The following is an 18,265-nucleotide window of genomic DNA, read 5'->3' on the forward strand; positions in this document are numbered from 1 at the left end:
TGGAAGGGGACCTGTGCCTTCCCTCTCTCCAGGTCCCAGCCCAGGACCCTAAAAAAAGGTGTCCCTGACATCCTGCTTGACCGGGGGGGGGGGGGGGGGGGGGCTACTACCGCAACTCACCAGTCCCCGGGTCCTCCTTGGTTCCGTCCTGGGCTGCTTCCTCCTCTCGGGCCAGCCACCGGTCCTCCCCACTAGGTCCTGTGGTTATCCTCACCCAGTCCTGGCGAGCCGATCCCTCACCGCCGTATCCGTCGCTCCATTGGGTCCAGTCTGATTCCGGCTGGTCCGGGGCGGCTACCTCCCACGGCCTCGTGGTCCCGGTCCCTGTCTCCTGTTCTCCCGGCTGGGAGCTCCCTTTTGAAGCCATCGTCCCTTCCCCGGGACGCCGGCACATGCGCTCGCCAGTCCTTCCGCCACTCCCTGGCATGCCCACTGGGGATCCTCCCGCATCTGCACCGGCAGCCACTGCCGAACAGACTCGGCAAAGACGCTCGGGTCTTGAGGCGCCCGGGCCATCTGGCGCCCGAGTGTGGGGTGCGGGGCTAGCCTCGGTGGTCCCCGCCGCCCCGTCACCCCAGCACTGAACTTACAGAATCAGGTCTGTGATTCTGGAGCATTTTGGGTGAAAAGTGTTCTACAGAGTAAGGACCTGAATTTTGGAGGTGTTGAGCATTCACAACTCCTATTAAAGTCAAACATTCATATGAGTGCTTAGCATGTTTGAAAGTTATGCCATAAATGTATATTCTGTATTGTACAAGGTATGCTCTGTAAAATGGTCTCTGCCATGATTACCTGAATGCTCATGATATTTTGATCTAACTCTATGGTTAGTGCTCTTAATATTTACTTTCGGGAGCTAAATATTATTGGGATCTTCATAATGGCCATACTGGGTAAGACGAAAGGTCCATCTAGCCCAGTATCCTGTCTGCCGACAGTGGCCAATGACAGATACCCTGGAAGGAAGGAATAAAAAAGGGAATCAAGTAATTCCTCTCCTGTCACGTATTCCCAGCCTCTGACAGAGGCTCGGGGCACCATTCTTACCCATTCTGGCTAATAGCCATTGATGGACCTAACCTCCATGAACTTATCTAGCTCTTTTTTGAAACCTGTTGAAGTCTTGGTCTATAGAATCTCCTCTGGCAAGGAGTTCCACAGGTTGACTGTGAAGAAAAATGTGCCTTTGTTTTGAACCTGTTTTAATTTCATTTGCTGATCTCTAGTTCTTATGTCATGGGAACAAGTATAACTTTTCCTTGTTCACTTTCTCCATATCTGTCATGATTTTATAGACATCTAGCATACCCCCCCCCCTCAGTCTATTCTTTTCTAAGCTGAAACGTCCCAGTATTTTTAATCTCTTTTCATGTGGGACCTCTTCCAACATTTTTTGTTGCACTTTCCTGAAACTTTTCCAATGCCAATATATCTTTTTTGAGATGAGGCAAACACATCTGCATGCAGTATTCAATGGATTTATATAGAGGCAATCTATCCCTTTTTTAATGATTCCTAACATTGTTTGCTTTTTTGACTGCTGCTGCACATTGAGTGGATGTAAATTGCACAACTATAAATTGCGTATCTCATTTATTTCAAGGCAAGGGTGCAGCGTAGACGCACCCTAAATTAGTGACTTTATTTAGAACTGCCCATAGGGATCAAAGCATTTTCATCTTTGAACATAAAAGGGGCAAATCAACAAGATCTGGGCTTTCTATCAGTTGCCTCAATCCGTGGTGTGAGAACTCGTGTTCTGCTATTTACACAGGTTTTTTTTCTTTTGCAAGGTATCGTTGAGAAGAATTTCCATTCTCCCCATTCCCAGTCTTCAACCCACCTGCCTCCCAAAACTCATTTAAATTTCAGTCAACAATTTCAAATCTCTTTTTAACAAGCCAGGGGCATTTTGTTAGTTGCACTCTTCAAAGTCCTTAGTTCAATGGTCCTTTCCATTCACACAAGTGTTTTATGGGTTGGTGTGTCAAGTTAATGCTGCTGCTTAGGAAAGTTAAATTGGATTTGTCCAAATGCACACTCACAGGTCTCCTTTTATAGGCAGGATTAGTTTTATTAACAAATAATCCTCCCATTCTTACAGTATCCCCTTCAGACACTCTTTTAATCTTTTGCAAAGTAGAATTAAAATGGCTCCTAATACTGAATACGAACTACATTAAAATGCAGACATGCTTTTTTAAGCTACAGTTGCTGAGAGACATTGAGCCTGGGATTTCCTTTTCTTAGTTTCAATCTCCAGGCCTGATATGGTAAGAGGTGGCACCACTAGTTATTTGAATATTATAATTAAAGGAGAATACAGACCTCTCTTAATGCTCAAAGAATTGTTTCTATTCTGTATTGAAGTTTCTGTCTCCCAACCTTGGAACTAGTTGTTTGTAGTTTAGTAGTCTTGCTTTGGAGGAAGATCTACAGAGGTTTCTGATTTTCCATTTAATATAGGGTAAAATTCAACCCATGAAACAGAAGAGCGATGCGTCACTTAAATCACACTCAAACTATAACTCAAACTTGGGCAGGCTCTACTCAGAGAAGTGAGTTTGACCCACATTCTCTTTTGCTTGTCAGGGGGTACCTCTATTTTTTCCCCGCTTTTAAAGGAGAATAAATTATTTGATACATAGCTATTTGGGATTTCTTTCTGACCAAGATTTCAGTGACAATGTTACTCTCTCTTCATAATTTTGTATATTATATGAATTGCAAGAAAATTAGAAATCTGTTCATCTTGTATTAGGTCTAAGTGATTAGATACCTTTATATTATACTGTCAATTTCAAAACAGAGATTCTAAAACTTTCAAAATAGGCAGTTAAAAGAAATGCACATTCACTACAAAAATCTGTGGGTTGGTCTTGACTTCTTGTAGAATATGTCAGAATAAATATGTTTCTACATCACACGATTCATTGTTAAGGGTTCACTTTGCAGCCATTTCTGTCTTTGATTGTAGATAGATATTTGTACATAATACCATTAAGAAATCTATGGAGGGCTTGTCTACTGTGCATCTTCCTTTAAGACATATGTCCTTCCTTGGAATCTCAGTTTGGTTCTAGCCATCCTAATAAAACCACTCTTTTCACCTTTTGCTGAGTGCTCTTTACAATGTTTATCTATTAAAATGGATTATTATTCTTACAGCATCTGCCACCAGGGTAAGGAAGCTAAATGTTCCTTTTGCTGATCCATCATTCACTATTTTCCATAAAGATAATGCGGTTCTTTGGCCTGAGCCCAGGTTTTTGCCAAAGGTCATTTCAGATTCTCATGTCAATCTGTTCATTAATTTGCTGTTTTTTCACCCAAGCCACATTCTAATAAGGTTGAATTGGCTTTACATACTTTGAATGTAAGACGGGTCTTTGATTCTTGTTTGGACAGAACTAAAAGTTTTCATAAATCATCCAGATTATTTGTTATCCTAAAAATCACATGGGGTACGCATTTTCATTCCAGACCATTTCTAGATGAATTAAGTTATTGTTGAATGTTATTCACTGGGACATACTCCTATGTGTAGGTCAATATATCCACATTCCACTGGAGTTGCGGAAACCTCATCTGTTTGTATTAAATCAGTCTCTATTGTTGAGATTTGCAGAGCTGCTATTTGGAGTTCGGTTCATAACTTTAACTAGGCATGATGTTTTGGGCTTGGCTTCTAAAGCAGATACTGGATTTGATAGAGCAATGCTTCAGTCTATTAATTTATGACTCTCCATATTATTTTCAGCACTGCTTAACACTCTGTCCTATAACTGGGAATATGCAGAGCCATTCAGAGAAGAAATGAAGGTTACTCTCTTGTAACTGGAGTTCTTTGAGATGGTTCTGCATATTCACACTTTCCACATATCTTCCCCTCTTTGTCAGAGTCCTACTCATTTATTCTCTGCCATTGAGGTGATAGAGGGCGCTGTACCCATAATATAGCCTTGTTCTCAGGACCTTCAGGGTACGTCTACACTACAGTGCTAATTTGAACTAACTTAGTTCGAATTAGTTAATTCGAACTAAGCTAATTCGAACTAATGCGTCTAGAACTAAAAACTAGTTCGAATTAGTGTTTTGCTAATTCGAACTAGCATGTCCACATTAAGTGGACCCTGAACCGAGGTTAAGGATGGCCGGAAGCAGTGCCGGCAGGGCATCAGAGGAGGACTTAGAGCGTGGAGATGCTGTCTCAGGCTAGCCGAGGGCTGCGCTTAAAGGGTCCCGACCCCCACCCCAGACAGACAGTTCTCAGGGGTGCCCCGCTTGCAAAGCAGTCCTGGCTTGGAGTGCCCCGAGTACCCACACTGGGCACATCACACCACTCGGCCCTCAGCCCGGCTGCACTTGCTGCAGGCTGCCATCTGGGGAGCGGGAGCAACTGGGGGGCTGCAGGAGAGCTTCCACCCCCAGAAGCCCACAGAGCCAGCCCAGTCCTCCCCATCGGGGGCTTGTACCCCATTCCTCCCTCACCTCCTTCCACTTACCCTTCCCTAGCCCCTTTTCTTGATGTACAAAATAAAGGACAATTGTGTTCAAAAATAGAATCTGTCTTTATTGAAAACTCGGGGAGACTGGGAAAAGGAGGTGGGAGAGGGGAAGAGAGAGGCTGGGAGAGGGGAGGGCAACTACAATGATCAGGGGTTGGGAACAGGTCCCATATGAAGAGAGGCTAAAGAGACTGAGACTTTTCAGCTTAGAAAAGAGGAGACGGAGGGGGGACAGGATAGAGGTCTCTAAAAGCAGGAGTTGGGTGGAGAGGTTGCATACAGAAAAGTTCTTCATTAGTTCCCATAAAGAAGGACTAGAGGACACCAAAGGAAAGGAATGGGTAGCAGGCTTCAAACTAGTAACAGAAAGTTGTTCTTCACAAAGCAAAGAGTCAACCTGTTGAACTCCTTGCTGCAGGAGGCTGTGAAGGCTAGAACTAGACCAGAGTTTAAAGGGATGTGAGATCAAGTCATGGAGGTTGGGTCCATGGAGTGCTATTTGCCTGGGGGTAGGAGTGGTGTCCCTGCCCACGGTTTGAGGAAGGCTGGAGAGGGATGGCACGAGACAAATGGCTTGGTCACTGTCTTCGGTCCATCCCCTCCAGGGTCCCTAGGGTTGGCCACTGTCGGCAGACAGGCTACTGGGCTAGATGGACCTTTGGTCTGACCCAGTACAGCCATTCTAAGCTCAGAGCTCAGGGTCGGGGGTCTCAGTGGACCCCCTTGATTTTCATGCACTCCTGCTCCTGGGTGGCCAGGCTGGCAGCTCTCCTGCCCTAGCTGGTCACTTTCCTGTGCCTAGTGTGGAGATCGTGGACGAGGTCCACGATGTCTGCACTAGCCCAGGCGGGTGCCCGCCTCTTGCGGTCCCGGTCAAGCTCCTGGGAGCCGCCAGCCTGGTCCTGGGAACAGGGGGAGGGCTTGGGGGCATCGGGTGGGTGGCTCGATCCGTGCCAGGTGCAGGGTCTGCTGGCTGGGTGTTGGCAGGCTTGCACCTGGCATGGGCACCGTAGCCAGCCTGTGCCCCTTTAAGGGGTCCGGGGCCGGGAGGGGGGCAGTAGAGTTTCCCTGGTGTTGGCCAGAGTGGCCACCAGGGAAATCTGGGGAGGGCTAGCCTCCCACTAGTTCAAATTAAGGGTCTACACAGCCCTTAATTCGAACTAGTAAATTCAAACTAGGCTTAATCCTCGTGGAATGAGGATTACCTAGTTCAAACTAAGCGCTCCGTTAGTTCGAATTAAGTTCGAACTAATGGAGCGCTAGTGTAGCGCCTATGAAAGTTAGTTCGAACTAACGTCTGTTAGTTCGAACTAACTTTGTCGTGTAGACATACCCTCAGAGATGCTGAGTGGAAAGGCTGGGGGGTACAAGAGCATGCTAAGAGACACTGATGGGAGAAGCTTCTACCATGCACTACAAAGCAGTGCAGTACTCATAAGTGTGAATATGCAGTGCCATCTAGAAGAACACCTATTTGCTAGTAAGAAACCTTTCTTTATTCCTTAAATGCTTATGTGGTAAGCTTCTTTTTGTAATATTCATTTGCAATTGTTTAGGATCTGAATATAAGCATTTAATGAAACATTTTCCTGACAGTCTTGTGACATGACTAGTGAGTTAACTTATTTTTATGTACCAATATGAAAACAAATGAACATACTTATAACTGCGTAAGCAACCTTCTCACTAACCCCCAAGAAGACTCAAAAATTGCTAAGAAGAAAAGACAATTCCTTTATTTATTAAAGTTCAAAGATACTAAGAATAATTTACATTTAATTACACTTATTTCTACAGTCTTTCAGCTCTTAAGTATTTTGGACCCCTTTGAAACAAGTTTCACTGTTATCAAATCTGTATGGAACTAAAGGGATAGCTCAAAGTGAACTGAATAAAAAGTTAAAACTCCAACTTTAAAAAATGAGAATTTCTTGCCAGAAAGACAAAAGCAACATAGCTATGATGTTTACTTACAATCATGCTACATATGCATTAGCAGATAGTTTTGGTAGGTATACAGTCACATAAAGGTGCTGAGCCTATAAATGGTGAGAGAGGCTGATATCTAAATTCAGCTAAGCTCCTGAAAGGGGTGCCTTCCACCTTCAGCAGAAAGAGAAGAACATTTTCATGTTCTTCAGCACTGAGCTCAGCCTGCTTATTTAATATCACCACACCTTCAAGTCAACAGCTTGACCAAGCAAGCAAATAGCATCTTTAAAAACATATAAAATATTTTAGTGCACAGTGCATGGATACTGATGCAGAAGAGCCACCCATTCCAGTCATCCAAGTTCACAAATCTGGTCCGTTCTTGACTTGTAAGCAGCACAATGCAAACAGCCAACCAGTAACTCACAATCCAAAAGCAGCTACAGCTGCCTTCATCTTTAATATGGAGGGTGGCTTGTGGAGATGACAGGTCCCATTATATAGAGCTCCACCTTGATCCAAGTGGTATCCCCTGATAGAACTAATCATTACCAAAGTCTGTGCCACATCAACAAAGAAGAAAGCACCTGCAATCTCCACTCCACTTCATATGCTTTAGGTACTGTTATTCCTGTACTCTTGGCAACTTGCATCTCTCCTCAGAAGCAAGTCAAAGTTTTAACACACCCTGCCCGCCCCAACTACAAATTATATACACATACGTGCCCCTTCCTCCTCACAAGCGCACTGATAAAGCAGCTCCTTCATTGGGTCCTGAAGTTTGCAGTGAAGTCTAGACAATTTTAAAAACATTTTGTAGATGTCCTCTTCCTTGTTATAGGAGTTCACTTTCTGACCCTTTCCTACAGGAGGCAGTTTCAGGAAAGCTTGCTCCCCAGACATCCTTCTTGAAGAGAGATGGCCCTTCATTTCATGGGACAAGGTAAGTAATCACTCTTGCAAAGTAAGTTGAACTCTTTCCTTTAAAGACAGGCTGTACAAGTGCCTAGCTGGTGGGAATCAGGCTCTCACATATTTGGTCTTGCTGCATTACATCAGAGAAGTCACAATAGTTCAGTGACATCACAAACAACAACAGGAGAATGTATGCTCCAATGCATGAAATAGTAGTCTGGAGAGAGCTGAGTGGTTAAATTTTTCTGTTTTATTGCTTCCCATTTTAGTACCAATACTGCGTCTGTAACATCAAGTGCAATCTGACAGTCGGACATTATCTCCTTCCTCTAGTCTAGGAGTTCCAAGAGCTTCTGATTTCCTATGTTCTAAGATGAATAGTTACAGGAGTAGTAATGGGGGATTTGATTACTAGAAATACAAATAGCTGGGTTTGTGATGACCAGGAGACCTATATAGTTAATTGCCTAGTGGACACAAAGGTTGCAAGGTCTCTAGACAGGCATATGTGCATTGCTGTGGGAGCGCCAGTGGTCATGATACATGCAGATAGGTGAAAAGGAAGAGAGAGGTGGGAGGCCAAATTTAGGCTGATTGGTAAAAGTTTAAAGTCCAGGACCTCTATGCTAGCATTCGCTGAACTGCTTCCAGTTCCCCATGCAAGGCCAGGAAGACAGGCAAAGCTGCAGGGCCTCAATGCGAGGATGAAACAATGATGTAGGGAGGACAGTCTTAGGTTTATTAAGAACTGAGGAACCGTCAGGGTAACATGGAGCATAGGCAAGAATGATGGGCCAAAACCAAAATGGAACCAGATTGCTGTCATGTAAAATTAAAGAGGTCATAGAGTACAGTATTTTTTTTTTTAAAAAGGGCTGAAGGTAGGCTGACAGGTGTGCAGCAGTACACAGTTTGGGCATGGACATCCCTTTGCAGAGATGCCAACTTTCTAAAGTGTCAGGAAGTGCTCCCGTGGTTCTGCTCCCATTCCACCCCTCACCCCTGCCCTGCCTCTTCCTGCCCCATTACACCCCCTCCCCCTGCTTCTTCCCACTTCCACTCCTCCTCCTTTCCCACAGTGCTTCCTGTATGCTGCAGAATAGTTGATCACAGGAGGTGCTGGTGGGAGGAGCTTATAGAGGGGCTGCTGAGCAGCCACTGTTCCCCCCCCCCCCCCCCCCAAGAGTGCTCCAGCTTGTATATGAAGTGTTAGACGACTAACTGCTAAGATGAGTGAATCAGAGTGTCTGCATTAAATGAGGATGTTGATATAATAGGCATTATGGAATGAGGATTATCAATGGGACATAGTAATACTAAAGTAAAAACTATACAGGAATGACAGGAGGTTGCACTGATAGGGGAGTGGCACAATATGAGAATGAAAGCATAGAGTCAAATACAGTAAAAAACTTGAATGAAGCTCTCTCTCTAGCTCAGTGGTTCTCAACATGTGATCTGCAGACCACTCTGTTTTATAGGTGGGCCAAGGGTTCAGGGCTTCCCTGGTGGGCCCGCTGCAAAAGGGGGGAGCCCCGAGCTTCATGGACTGAATTTGGCTTGTGGAGGGAGAAAGCAACTTTGCACACTGCCACTTCCTCTCCCACCTGGTGGTTGGAGGAATGGCAGTGTAGGGAACCGCTCTCCTGGAGACTTTCCCAGCTACTGCCTGTGGCTGGAATCCTGGACAATGGGAGCAGCAGTGGATGGTGCCTGGGAGTGCCCAGACCCCTACCCTCATCCCACTCCCCATCCCCTCCCACTGAGACCTCCAATCTCCAAACCACTCCTGCACCCAACCTGCTGGCCAGACCGCCCACCCTCAGCCCATTCCTGCACCCAACCTCCTGGCCAGATCCCTGACCCTCTGCCTGCTCCTGCACCCAACTTCCCACCCTGACCCTCTTCTGCACCCATTTTGTCATCATGGGTGGTTGGCTGGTGGTTCGCAGAAAGGTTTGCATTAAATAGTGGGCCATGGGCCAAAAAGTTTGAGAACCACTGCTCTAGCTGTAGGATAGAAATTCCATGTTTGAATAAAAAGAGTGTAAAAGTAGGAATATACCATTTGACCAGGATGATGACAGATTTTGAAATGCTCAGGGGAACGAGAGATGCTATAAAGACAGAAAAAGAAGTTATACTGGGATGATTATGACTACCCTTATATTGACGGGATTCTGAGTATCCTTACATAGACTGTCTCTGTCTTTCATATAATATATATGTATGTATAAGAAAGGGACAATCACCTCAAAATTTCTAGACAAAAATGACTGCTAGTTGAAGGAGCTCATCTTGGACCCCACAAGGGAAAGCAATTATTTATTTGGTCTGAAATGGAGCACAAGATCTGGTCCAAGAGGTGAATAAGAACAGACATACTTGGTCAGATCAAAGGTCCGTCTAGCCCAGTATCCTGTCTTCCAACAATGGCTAATGCCAGATGCCCCAGGAGGAGTGAATAGAACAGGTAACCATCATGTGATCCCTCTCCTGTCATCTATTTCCAGCCTCTGATAGAGGCTAGGAACACCATTCCTACCCATCCTTGCTCATAGCCATTGATGGACCTAACCTCCATGAATTTAACTAGTTCTTTTTTGAACCTTGTTAATGTCCTGGTCTTCATAACATCCTCTGGCAAAGAGTTCCATAGGTTGTCTGTACACTGTGTGAAGAAAAATTTTCCTTTGTTTTAAACCTGCTACCTATTAATTTCAATTGGTGATCCCTAGTTCTTATGTCATGGGAACAAGTAAATAACTTTTTTTATTCACTGTCTCCATACCTCTCATGATTTTATAGACCTCTATTATATCCCCCCACCCTTAGTTTGCTCTTTTCTAAGCTGAAAATCCCAGTCTCTTAAATCTCTCTTCATATGGGACTGGCTCCAAACCCCTAATCATTTTTGTTGCCCTTTCCTGAAACTTTTCCAATGCCAGTATATCTTTTTTGAGATGAGGCAAACACATCTGCATGTAGTAATCAAGATGTGGGCGTACCATGAATTTATACAGAAACCATAAAATATTCTGTTTTATTCTCTATCCCTTTTTAATGATTCCAAACATTTTATTTGCTTTTTTGACTGCACATCCAGTGGATGTTTTCAGAGAACTATCCACAATAACTCCAAGATCTCTTTCCTGAGTGGTTGTAGCTAAATTAGTCGCCATCGTTTTGTATGGATAGTTAGAATTATTTTTTCCAATGTGCACTACTTTGCATTTATGAACATTAACATTCATTTGCCATTTTGTTGCCCAAATCACCTAGTTTTGTGAGATTCTTTTGAAGCTCTTCTCAGTCTGCTTTGGTCTTAACTATGTTGGGCAGTTTAGTATCATCTGCAAATTTTGCCACCTCACTGTTTAACCCTTTTTCTCCAGATTATTAATATACATGTTGAATAGGATTGGCCCCAGTACAGACCAGTGTTCCCTCTAAGCTGAAGTAGCACAGCTTCATAGGTATTAATCAGCCCTGCCTCGTCAGAGGCTCAGAGCTCTGTGTGCAGAGCTGACTAACTGGATGGGGCTGATCACCTGTAAAGCTGAGCTACTGCACAGCTTAGAGAGAAGACTGGTACAGATCCTTGGGGGATACCACTAGTTACCTCTCTCCATTCTGAAAAGTTACCATTTATTCCTACCCTTTGTTTTAGTCAGTTATCAATCCATGAGAAGACCTTCCCTCTTATCCCATGACAACTTACTTGACTTAGCCTTTGGCAAAGTCCCTCACCAAAGGCTCCTTTCTGGAAATCTAAGTACACTACATCCACTGGATCTCCCTGCTTTTTGATCCTGAAGAGAGCATTAGTAAGGCATGATTTCCCTTTACAGAAACCATGTTGACTTTTCCCCAACAAATGATATTTATCTATGTCTGACAATTCTATTCTGTACTACAGTTTCAACTAATTTGCCCAGTACTGATGTTAGACCTACCAATCTGTAGTTGCCAGGATCACCTCTACAGCCCTTTTAAAATACTGGTCATTAGGTACAGAAGATGATTTAAAGGATGCTTTAACATTCTTGTAGGGGGGGATGCTAGACACCCACCCATGGTAGCGTTTATCTTCAAAAAGAGAAGCTATGCAAAAATGAGAAATCAAGTTAACTAGCTGTTAAAAGGCAAAATCATAAGGGTGAAATGCCTGTTGTATTCACTGGAAACTTAAACATCATAAAAGAGGCTCAAACTGAACACATACCCCAAATACATTTTTTAAAAAACCACAGGAAGAGGACCAAAAATATGCCACCATGGCTAAACAGCAGAGTAAAAGAGTCAATTAAAGGCCAAAAGGCATATTTCAAAAATTGGATGTCAAATCCTAATGAAGAAAATAAAAACAGGCATAAACTCAGGGAAATCAAGTATCAAAGTAGAAGGTGAGCCAAGAAGAAATCTGAAGAGGAACTAACTAAAGACACAAAAACAGAAACAGGGAGCCTGCCAAATAATAATCCTGTGACCTAATGACTAAGGTACTAAAAGAGCACACAAGGAACACCACAGCACTCTGAAACATGGAGCCAGAGCTGCCCCTGGGCACTCTGGTGATTCTTATGGACATGTTGCTGCGAGCCTGGCTGTACTTTCTGCAGGCTGCCATCCGGGAGGTACATTGGGGGGCTGTCAGTATCCAGGAGGCCCTGAGGGAGAGCTTCCTCCTTGAGGTAGACATACCCTGAGGAATTAAGAGCCTCCCTGGTGTGCCCCACTGGGGGCTTGTACCTCATTCCTCCCTCACGTCCTTCCACTTACCCCTCCCTAACCTCCCTTCCTGATGTCAAATAAAATACATGTATTTTCATAAACACAAACTCTCTTTATTTAACAAAACTGGGGAGGGGGGATGAAACTCTGGTGAGACTGGGGAAAGAAGGCAGGAGAGGGTGGGAAAGGGAAACCTGAGAGGAGGGTGCTGGAAGGGGGAAGCAAGGGTAAGAAGGGGGAGAAGAAGCTCAGGGCTCAGGATTGGGGGGGGTCTCGCCAGACCAACTTGATTTTCATGCAAACCTGCTCTTGGGTTCACATGTGGCCTTTGGAGGCTAGGCTGCCAGCTATCCTGCCATAGATGGCTGTGTTCCCCCATTTAGTGTGGAGATCATGGACGCTGGGGGCATCCCCCCAAACCTGAATAAGGTCCATGATCTCGCCCTGGACCAGGAAGACCCCACCTTCTTCAGCCCCTGGTAGGCTCCTGGAAGTGACAGACTGCTCCTTTGGAGCGGTGGAGGGCTGGCTGCCAGTGGCTTGCTGGCTCATGTTTTGGGGCCGCTGGGTCAGGGGCAGTGACTGCTCTGGACTGGCAGGCTTGAAGCTGGCACAGTCACTGTGGCCAGAGTCTACCTCTTTAAGGGCTCCGGGGAGGGGGGGAGGGAGAGGAGTGTTCTTGGTTGAGGCCAGAGTGGCCACCAGTTCACCCTGGGAAGGTCTGGAGGCCCCCTATTTCAAAATAAGGGTCTACACAGCACTTATTTCAAAATAACAATTTGGAAATTGGCGCTATTCCTCGTGGAATGAGGTTTACTAATTTCAAAATAAGCTCTCTGCTATTTCGATTTAATTACACAAGGTTGGCTTGTGTAGACGCTAGGAAAGTTATTTCGAAATAAGGACTGTTATCTTGAAATAACTTTGATGTGTAGACATACCCTACCAGATGACTGAAAGCTAGTAAACGTAATGCTCATTTTCTAAAAAAAGATTCTCAAGGTGATACTGGAAATTACAGGTCACTAAACCTAACTTCAGTATGGGTATGTCTACACTACATAGGGGATCGAAGCTGCCACTGTTGACCTTCCAGTGTTTGAATTAGCAGGTCTAATGAAGACAGCTAATTCAAACAGAGGGGTACTCCAATCAATGCTGGTAGTCCTGCTTCCACGAGGAGTAAGGGAAATGAGAGAGTGTTTTCCCTTTGACTTCCTGCAGTGCGGACAGCACCAAAAGTTGAGTTAAGGTATTTCGACTTCAGCTACGCAATTAATGTATCTGAAGTTGCATATCTTAATTCAACCTTATCCCATAGTGCAGACATACCCTATGAGGCCATATGACTGAAACTATAGCAAAAGACAGAAACGTCAGAGACATAGATAAAAGACTATATGCTGGGAAAGAATCAACATAGCTTTTCTAAAAGGAAATCAATCCTCACCAACCTAGAATTCTTAGAGGGGGTCAATAAGCATGCAGACAAGGATGATCCATTCCATATAATATATTTGGACTTTCAGAAAGCCTTTGACAAAGTCCCTCACCAACTACTCTTAAACAAAGTAAGCAATCATGCGATAAGAGGGAACATCCCCTCATGGATCAATAACTACTTAAAAGATTGGAAACAAAGGGTAGAAATAAATCATGAGTTTTTATAATGGGGTAACAAATAGAGAGGGTCCCCCAAGGATCTGTACTGGGATCTGTGCAGTTTAACATTTTCATAAATGATCTGGGAAAGGGAGGGTTAACAAAGTATGGCAAAATTGGCAGACAATACAAAACTACTCAAAATAGTTATTTTATCTCCATGCAAAAAGACAACTTGTTAACAGCAGAAAAAAAGTATTTGTTCATTCTCTTCATTCAGAAATGACTAACAATTTTTCCTCAGGCTTTCAGGAAAAACAAAATAATTTTCAGACAGGAAAATCCTTGAAAAAAATCCAACCCCAAAGAGAGAAATTGTGGATAGTTTAAAGTACATGAAAACAAGGTTATCATGAGAATGATTATGCCCTCTGAATTAGGAGGGTCAATGTTAGTGACTGCTTTAGTAACAATTGGAGGGGAAAAATGGGCAAACATGCATGGATTCATGCCCAGATCCTCAAAAGATAATTACTATTACAACCTAATAAAGCTGTAAGAGAGAAACGGTTTTTTCCCCTTGAATATGTACTGGACTAATTCCACCATGCCAGATTTTATATGACAGCCTCTGGGCAAGTTTACACTTAAAATTTTGCAGCAGAAGAGCTTCAGTGAAGATGTTACTATGCTGATGGGAGAGCTTCTGTGAGGGGGTCACTCACCACCGTAGCGGGGGTCCGTCATCTGTCCCCGGAATCAGTCCATTCCGCCCGCACGGGCCTCCGCTCATGTGGCGTTTTCCCCTCTGGAATCCTCCGATCACGTCGTTCTCTTCGCCACACTGCCCTCCGGCAGTGCCCAAGTCGCTCGCTCTGAGCCCCCCCTTCCGGGGGTTGGTGTCTCTCCAGCAGGCCTTGCCGCAGGCCTAGCAGGCTGGCCGGTTGGCTGTCCGAGCACACTGGCCCAGCCTGGCTCTCTAGCCCTGCCCTAGCTCCAGAGAGCGTCCTGCTCCCTCGGCAGCCAGGCTCACACTGCCTTTGCTGAAGCAGCCCTTCCCTTTTATAGCTCCCAGCTGGGCCTTAATTGGCCAATGCCGCCCAGCTGGGCTGAACTCCCCGGGCCTGCTCCAGGCTGGGGTTTGGCTCCTAAAGGGCCAGTACAGGGCAGCTGCCCTGCTACAGCTTCTCATAATTAATTCACTTCTATGAGAGGTGTTTTTTATGCTGACAGGTGAAGCCTTCCTCTTGACATAGAGATACCTACAATGGCGGTTAGGTTGGTATAACTGTCAATCAGTGGTGTGGATTTTTCACAACATTTGAGCAATGTAGTTACACTGATGTAAGTTTGTGGTGTAGGCTAGGGATGAGAACGAGTAGTCGAGTAGAGGATTAACTGATAAACCTAGGCTTATCAGTTAATCTTCTTGACTACCTGCATTTCCCCCCCCCATACTGACTCTGTATCAGAGGCAGCGGGAGGAAGGGGGAGCAGGAGCCAGTCCCCCACCCCACCTACCCCCATGCCTCTATCAGAGGAAAAAATGGGCAAACATGCATGGATTTATGCCCAGATTTTCAAAGCATAATTCATGGTTATTACAACATAATAAAGCTGTAAGAAAGAAACTGCCTCTATCAGAGGCAGTAGCGTAGGGAGTGGGGGCCAGGGGAGGTGGCCTTGAAGCAGTCTCTGCCTGCAGTGGGTCCTGGCTCGCCATGGGCAGAGACTGCTTTGTGGCAGCAATCCCTGCCTGTGGCAGGCCCAGGTCATGCCTGACTAACCTGATTGCATTCTATGATGAGATAATTGGCTCTGTGAATATGGGGAAGTCGGCGGATGTGATATACCTTGACTTTAGCAAAGCTTTTGATATGGGGATTACATTGGATGAGAAGCTGGATGTGAGTCAACAGTATGCCCTTCTAGCCAAGAAGGCTAATGGCATATTAGGGTGCATTAGGACGAGCATTGCCAGCAGATCTAGAGAAGTGATTATTTCCTTTTATTCGGCACTGGTGAGGTCACATCTGGAGTACTGTGTCCAATTCTGGGCCTCACATTACAGAAAGGATGTGGACTCATTGAAGAGGATCCAGTGAAAGCCAACCAAAATGATTAGGGGGCTGGAGCACATGACCTATGAGGAGAGGCTGAGAGATTTAGACTTTTTTAGTCTGCAGAAGAGAAGAGTGAGGGGGATTTGATAGCAGCCTTCATATTTGTGAAGGGAGATTCTAAAGAGGATGGAGAGAGGCTGTTCTCAGTAGTGATAGATGGCAGAACGAAGAGCAATGGTCCCAAGTTGCAGTGGGGGAAATCTAAGTTGGATATTAGGAAAATGATTTCACGAGAAGGGTGGTGAAGCACTGGAATGGGTTACCTAGGGAGGTGGTGAAATCTCCATCCCCAGAGGTTTTTAAGTCCCCCTTGACAAAGCCCTGCTGGCTGGCATGATTTAATTAGGGCTGGTCCTGCTTTGGGAAAGGGGGTTGGACTTAATCACCTCCTGAAGTTTCTTCCAGCCCTATGATTCTATGCTAGAGGCTGCTCTTCATCCTGTGGAGCAGCCTCTGTCTGCAGCAAGCCAGGGCTTGCCACGGGCAGAGGCTGCTTTGTGGCAGCAGCCCCATCCACGGGGAGATTCGCGCTCCCTGCGGACAAGGACTGCTGCTGGACTAGCCTCTTGTCTGCGGCCAGCCTCAGTTGCCGTGGACAGAGGCTGTTTTGCGGCAGCTTCCTCCCCTTCCCCCCAGCAGCCTCTGTCTGTGGGGAACTTGGACTCCTCTGTGGACAGGGGCTGCTCCCACCCTGTATTGCTGCCTCTATGTCTGAGGTAGCCGTGTGGGGCAGCAACCAGCTGGTCTGTAAGGGGAGCTCATTTTAAAACTGGATCCCCTTGCAGACTGGCTCCCGCAGGGCTGCCTCTGATACAGGAGGCTCTCTGGGAGTGTGGCTGAAGTGCCCTGCCTGCCGTCCCTGTCCCCTAAGAATTCATGCAGTTAGTCAACTATTCTGTTACCCGCTATCTAACATCCCTAGTGTAGGCCTGGCCACTCTGATGCAGGTTGCTGTCAGTTCTTTCAATTCTGAACAGCCTGATCAAGCATGAAACAGAAATATTGATGTGTTTAATATTCAGAGTTGTTTATCTCACAAAGTAACTTTAGTTTGGAGCTAGAATCAGTGAACATTTAATGGTATAATCTTTAGGCTGTAGTACTAGGATAATGGACAAGGGAGCCATTTTCCCCCTCCTGGGATTGGAACTCCTGGGCTGCATCTAGACTGGCATGATTTTGCGGAAATACTTTTAACGGAAAAGTTTTTCAGTTAAAAGTATTTCCGTAAAAGAGCGTCTAGATTGGCATGGATGCTTTTGCACAAAAAGTGCTTTTGCACAAAAGCATCCGTGCCCAGTATAGACGCGCTTTTGCGCAAGAAAGCTCCGATGGCCATTTTAGCCATCGGGCTTTTTTGCGCAAAAAATTAAGGTGCCTGTCTACACTGGCCCTCTTGCACAAGTATTCTTGCGCAAGAGGGCTTAGCCCTGAGCGGGAGCATCACAGTATTTGCGCAAGAAGCACTGAATTCTTACATTAGAACGTCAGTGCTCTTGCACAAATTCAAGTGGCCAGTGTAGACAGCTGGCAAGTTTTTGAGCAAAAGCGGCCACTTTTGCACAAAATCTTGCCAGTCTAGACGCACCCCTGGAGTGCATACCTAAGCTGCATGTCCTGGCTCCAAAGGCAGTTCTTAAATGCAACAGAGTTTGGGCTGCTTGCAGCTTTGCCTTTGGGGCAGGAAGCTTGTTATAAAAAGAGAAAGACAGGTGATTAAGAACAATAAATGGCTGGGCATCCAGACAAATGAAGGATCATTAATCATAATGAAAATACTGCTGGATACTCCACTTAAAAGATGGGGGGGAACAGGAATGAGAGTTGTGCTGATGGGATTTGCATTTGGATCTGTCATAAATAGGAGCTGCTAAGGAGAGTCTGACTTACCTGAAGAGTGAGGAAAGGGTTAAGCAACTGTAGATGCACCTAGGGAGAGGATTGGGGCAGTCAGCCAATAAAAATGCAGATAGGAATTTCAAACCGGGAAGAGGTTACTCACCTTCCTGAAACTGATATTTTTCGAGATGAGTGTCCCTGGGGGTGCTCCATAGTAGGTATAGGTGCATCCCAGTGCCTCAGAGCAAATTTTTGATAGCAGTGCATTGGGGCTGTACATGTGTGGCATGCAGTGCGCGCCCCCTCCCTCCGGTACCATCATGCATGTGCGGCCACCCTCCTTTCAGTTCTTTCTCTATCTGGAACCCGGCATAGGACAGCTTCTCTTCCCCCCCCCCCCCCCCAGAAGTAGAGGAGAGGAAGGGAGGGTAGTGCAGCACCCCCAGGGGTTGCTCATCTCAGAGAATGTTCAGTTACAGGAATACATATATATATATATATATATATATATATGAGAGAGAGCTAGAGCTAGAGCTCGATCGATCCCTGAGGGTGCTCCACAGTAGGCGACTGTATAGGAATGTGTGTTAAGGAGACAGGGACTTTGGA

General features: G+C 45.4%; 1 non-coding gene across 1 annotated transcript in view; it reads right to left on the reverse strand.

Moving 5' to 3' along the window:
* Window positions 1–8,384, reverse strand: part of LOC112543990 (uncharacterized) — a 29,488-nt gene extending 21,104 nt beyond the window's left edge. The window contains exon 1 of the transcript XR_012901673.1: window positions 7,166–8,384. This is a non-coding gene — a transcript (uncharacterized LOC112543990). The remainder of the gene's footprint in view (window positions 1–7,165) is intronic.
* Between the last annotated feature and the right edge of the window lie 9,881 nt (window positions 8,385–18,265).

Source organism: Pelodiscus sinensis, chromosome 2 (assembly GCF_049634645.1).
Source record: "Pelodiscus sinensis isolate JC-2024 chromosome 2, ASM4963464v1, whole genome shotgun sequence".
NCBI lineage: Eukaryota > Metazoa > Chordata > Testudines > Trionychidae > Pelodiscus > Pelodiscus sinensis.